A 6,030-nucleotide genomic window follows, 5' to 3' on the forward strand; every position below is an offset into this window, starting at 1 on the left:
CTCCATCCCTGATCTTAAGTTGTACTATAGAGCAACAGTTCTAAAAACTGCATGGTACTGGCATAGAAACAGAATGGTGGATCAATGGAACTGAACAGAGGACCCAAAAATAAACCCACAAACTTATGGACTCCTGATCATTGAGAAAGATGCCAAAACCATACAATGGAGAAAATACAGCATCTTCAGCAAATGGTGCTGGTCCAACTGGATGTCTACATGCAGAAAAATGAAAATAGATCTATAATTATATAAGAAGTGGGAAATAGCAAGAGCTGGAGAGGACAGGAACTCCACAAAGAGAGCAACTGAACAAGAAAATTTGAACACAGTGGACTTCGCAGAGACTCATACTCCAACCAAGGACTGTTCCTAGAGATAACCTAGAACCCCTGCACAGATGTAGCCCATGGCAGTTCAGTGTCCAAGTGGGTTACATAGTAATGGGAAGAAGGACTGCCTCTGACATAATCTGATTGGCCTGCTCTTTGATCACCTCCCCCTGAGGGGGGAGCAGCCTTACCAGGCCACAGAAGAAGACAATGCAGCTACTTCTGATGAGAACTGATAGACTAAGATCAGAAAGGAGAGGAGAACCTCCCCTATCAGTGGACTTGGGGAGGGGCATGCATTCAGAAAGGAGAGGGAGGGTGGGATCGGGAGGTGAGGAGGGAGGGGCTTATGGGGGGATACAAAATGAATTAAGTGTAATTAATAAAAAATAAAAAAACAAAGATATTTTATTTGAGTACATAGAAATATATAAGTATATTTTGTTTGTATTTGTGAGAATATATTAAAATCAACTGGTAATATATCAAAATATTTAACTGTGGCAACAGCTTCCACAGGAGTCATTTTCCTTACATTGAAATACTTCTTAGTTGATGTGGAACACACGGAGTGCAGAACTGCAGGTCCTTGCCGCTGGCTTAAGCTCTTTTTTGCCTTGTAGTTCTCCGGTTTTGTCTCTCTGCTGTCCTTCCATTTTGGAGGAGAAAGCTAACAGCCCTTCAGGGAAGATTTATGGCAAGAAGGTCATGGATGCCAATGAGGAGATGGAGGTAAGATGGAGGAGATGGAGCAGAGCTGAATCCTTGGCTTGAGTATGTTAACACGAACCTTGATATGAAAAAGCTAAAAGGAAGAACATTTTTCTATCCTGGCTGAAAAGGCAGCAAAAGATAGCAAGCCAATTAAAGTCACTCTGCCCTATGGAAAACAGGTGGATGCAGTGTCCTGGAGAAGTACACCACATCAGATTGCTTGTGGAATTAGTCAAGGCCTGGCTGACAACACTGTTGTTGCTAAAGTGAACAAGGTCATTGGGAACCTGGACCGCCTCAGAGACAGATTGCAGTTTGGAGCTTCTCAAGTTTGAGGATGAGGAAGCACAGGCAGTATAGTGGCACTCCAGTGTCCTTGGAGAGAGTCCATGGAGTGTCTGTGGTAGATGCTTATGTTACAGCCCACCAAAAGAAAATGGGTTCTCTTATGATATGACCCTTGAAGAAGGAGCTGTATCCTGCAACCAGGATTTTTCTTCCCTGGAAACTTTCTGTAAGAAAATCATAAAAGAGAAGCAAGCTTTTGAAAGATTGAAAGCTAAGAAGGAAACGTTGCTAAAAATGTTTAAGTACAAGTTCAAGTGGTGCTGGATACTGAATGAAAAAGTAAACAGCCCGACCACCTCTGTCTATAGACGTGGTCCTCTGGTAGAGCTCTGTTCCTCATGTCAGACACACAGGAAAGATTAAGACTTTAAAAATACACAAGAATTCCTCCACGTACTGGAAAGGCAAAGCAGACATGGAAACCCTCCAGAGGATTTATGGCATTTCATTCCCTTACCTCAAACTATTGAAAGAGTGGAAGAAGTTCCAAGAGGAACCCAAAAACCAAGATCATAGGAAAACTGGGAGGGAACAAGAACTCTTTCTTTCATGAACTCAGCCCTGGAAGTAGCTTTTATTTTTTTCCTTGCCAAAATGAACTTATATTTATAATACACTTGTGGAATTTATCAGGAGTGAATCCAGGAAAAGAGGCTTTCAGGAGGTCATCACCCCCAACATCTTCAATAGCTGGCTCTGGATGACCTCTGGCCACTGGAAGCACTACAGTGAGAACATGTTTTCCTTTGAGGTGGAAAAGGAGAAGTTTGCCCTGAAGCCCATGCACTTTGCAGGACACTGCCTTACATTCAATCATCTACCAAGGTCCCAGCGAGGGCTGCCTCTGAAGCTAGTTGATTTTATGTGTCCCTCATAGGAATGAGCTCTCAGGGCCTCTCATAGGACTCATGCGGGTCAGAACATTCCAGCAGGATGACACAAACATTCTGTGCTATGGAGCAGATTGAGGATGAAATCGAAGGTTGTTTGGATTTTCTTCCCACAGTACATAATGTTTTTGGATTTTCATTCACATTGGCTCCTTTTAATAGCCCAGAAAAAAAAAATACTTGGAGATATAGAAATATGGAAACAAGCCAAGAAACAACTTGAAAACAGTTTGAACGAATTTGGTGAAAAGTGGGAATGAAATCCTGGTGATGGAGCTGTTGGTGGTACAAAGATGTTGAAGGTAAAAGATGCAATTGGCTGCCACCACTAGTGTGCGAACATCCAGCTAGACTTTCAGTTGCCCATCAGTTTTATTTATTTATTTATAAATCAATTACAGTTTATTCATTTTGTATCCCAACCGTAGCCCCCTCATCCTCTCCCAATTCCACTCTCCCTCTGACGTCTCCTCGGAGACGTTCATGACCCTCCCCAAGTCCACTGATAAGGGAGGTCCTTCTCCCATACCCTCTGACCCTTGCCTATTAGGTCTCATCAGGACAATCTTACTTAAGTAAGCTATGATGGTGATGAGAAGAAAAGGCCAGTAATTGTTCACTGAGACATGCTGGGGTCAATGAAAAGAATGATTGCTATCCTCATATAAAACTATGGGGCAAATGGCCTTTCTGGCTCTCTCCTTGAGAGGTTATGATTCCAGTGGGACCAACAAGTGATGAATATGCTTAAAAGGTTGGACATTAACCTAGATCTGGGCCATACCTTCAATAAGAAGATCAGAAATTCACAGTTAGCTCAGTATAACTTCATCTTGTTATGCCCAAGTCTTCTGGACCCCAAAGACCATGAAGGAGCTGATTCCATTGCAAACGCAGTAGGGACTTTTTATTATAAACTCAAGCTAGTGCCCACACCTTACTGATGCAGCAGTTGAGAGTAGAGCCTGAGCTTGGAGGAGGAGGGTTATATATAGGTCCCAGTCCCTCCCATTCAAGCCCAAAGCAAGGGAATTCCAGCCTGGCAAGCCTCTATTGGTTGAAACACAAAGGAGATGTTGCATTTTAAACTGATTGGATATGGGAAGGTACCATTAACTGGTCTGGTTTCCTCTGTTTGGCTGTTGCTAGGGGAGAGGTTTCCTAGCGACTGCATCTCTAGTGAGTAGGAAAGAATGCAGTAAGTCTGGTTCCTCCCTGCTGATGACCTGATGTGTCTGCCCATGTTCATATGTCTCGATGTGTCTGGCCTTTGCTCAGGCTTTTGTGTTAATCCAATAACTCCCCCAAACTAATTTTTAATTCTTTGGTCTCTCAATCCCCATTGTTGATAAAAAACAGAAAGCCAGTGGCACTGTGAATATCCATACTAGAGAGAATAAGGTCCACGTACAGAGAACTGTTGAGGAAATTGCAGCAACTCAAGCAGTCTCACAGTAAACAGAGGGTTTTTTTAAATTTTTAATTTTTTACATTAATTATAGTTTATTCACTTTGTATCCCAATTGTAACCCCCTCCCAATCCCACCCTCCCTCCCTCATCTCCTTCTATGACCCTCTCCAAGTACACTGATAGGGGAGGTCCTCCTCCCCTTCCATCGCAGTTTTAATGGATCATGGCAGGCCTGTGTTGGCTCAGTAGGCTCAGTATAAAGGAAGACCCATGCTCTATCACATGACATTGTACACTGGGAAATATTCTTTATAATGAATGTGGAATAGTTCTGCAGTCTGTATGTATCAGCCTTTATGATCTGGACAAATCTTAGCTAATGGGTTAGATATGGGATAATTAAAAAATAAAAAAATAATTAATAATTAAAATAATTTAAAAAATTAGATTAAAATTATGTTGTTCGTTGAATGTCTCCACAATGGAAAAATCATGGAGGATGCTTTAATGTAACAGGGCTATTTTGTATACATTCAATCAATTAAAAAATATTTTTTTTCAAAATAAGAAAAATACTTCTTAGTCATTTTGTTCGATTAATCTCAAACATTGTCATGTTGCATACTTATATTTAGATACCCAACAAATACCATTTGTGAAGACTTATTTCCTTTCAGGGTGAGAAATTAGTTTCTTTATAAAAATACAAATATCTTTTTAAATAATTAAAAAAAATGAAATGTCATTTTGGACAAAGGATATAAATTTGGCTATTATTTTTGTGTTCAGAAAAGTAATGTAATTGTATTATTCATTATCTCTATGCTTTGTTACACTAGTTACATTTTAAGACAGATTTGTAGCAGCATTGCTAAGGTATATCTTAGAGTAGGGAATACAGAGGTCTTATCATGTCTCTAGTTGTCTCTATGCAAAGAGATCTTTATGTGTTCTCTCCTGATTACACTGTTCTTCAGTGTAAGGGTTACTTTCTCTGAATGCAAAAATTTTCAGGAGATTAACCCTACAGTCTACCGTTTAACAGTACTTTAGTGGAAAACACACAGTTACCCATTCCATCTTCCATTTTTCCTTCTTCATGTTCTTAGAGTATGGGTTTTACTGTAGCTCTATAGTCTGCCATGACTTTCAACTATTTAAATTATTTTGAAGTAGTCCCATAAGCATATTTAGCTCTTAGAAGAAAGGTTAATGAGGGATTTAATATCTACTGAACTACTAGCCCTAAAGCCAATGACCTTTAGGCTCATGTAGGAGTATATTTATGATTGCTCTACTGAACTATGATCATTTTCTCTCAGCTAGATATAAACTTAGCTGATGCTTCTTGAAATGCCTTATTTTATTCAGTTCTTCATTTTTAAAATTCCATGTAAAAATTGGATCCAAATGATGGATAAGCTTTGCCTTATTTTTTTACTTTTTTTTTTTTTTCGAGGTAACAAACCAGGGATTGGGAAACGTTTCTACTTGGGATATTTTCTTGTGAGAAAGATTAATTCTCTTTGTTGAGTTGGTTAGTTGGCTTTCATTTTGTTGTTGCTGCTGTTCTATCAAATGTCTTCAGCCTGACAAGGATCCATAATTACTGAGTCTCCCTTTATGCTTTGAACAAACTAACCAATACTGTCTGATTGTGTTATCTAGCGCTAACCAATGGTATCGCACACAGTCATCACCTACATCAATGGTAGAAGACACCACTTTGACTATGTGCTGCTAGGTAGCCTTCTTGGTGCTTTGACTCACACTTTGTGCAAAAACAAATGTCCTGACCAAATTAACTTTCATCTTTTTCTCATAGTCAGAGTATAACACTGAGATTAATGTTTTTCAGAAAATTCAGCCATTTAAATATATATATATATATATATATATATATATATATTTGAAGTAAAAGAGAGAGATTCATCAAAAGACATTTTGTAACTTACATGTTTATTTATTTTTGCTGTAAGTGACTATCCTTCAAACAACACTGCACTATCTTATCAAAGTTAATCACACTTGGGCTGTTAGCTGTGCCTACAAAAATAAAAGTAGGTGGGAAAGTCATTGGACTCTCAAGTAAATATCTAACAATTTTTCCCAGACCTTTGTAAGAAGTTCCTCCCTAATTGTGGAGCAAAAGTGTATAACCTGGAGACTAAGAAAGGGGGATTAATGTAGGATCATTTCAACAGGAATTCATTATCCAAGTGATCTGAAGGCTTCAGAGAAGCTCATTTGGAGCTTGTCTCTTGTTGTCTCTTGTCTTGTGTCTCTTCTCACCCATGCTGTACACATAAGTCCATTAAACTCATTGTTTTCATAG

General features: G+C 39.2%; 1 pseudogene; it reads left to right on the forward strand.

Moving 5' to 3' along the window:
• The first annotated feature begins 887 nt into the window (after positions 1-887).
• LOC129685462 (threonine--tRNA ligase 1, cytoplasmic-like) lies at positions 888-3,767 on the forward strand (annotated as a pseudogene).
• Positions 3,768-6,030: the final 2,263 nt, after the last annotated feature.

This window comes from Psammomys obesus, unplaced genomic scaffold (assembly GCF_907164565.1).
Source record: "Psammomys obesus unplaced genomic scaffold, mPsaObe1.curated_primary_1811, whole genome shotgun sequence".
NCBI classification, from domain to species: Eukaryota; Metazoa; Chordata; class Mammalia; order Rodentia; family Muridae; genus Psammomys; species Psammomys obesus.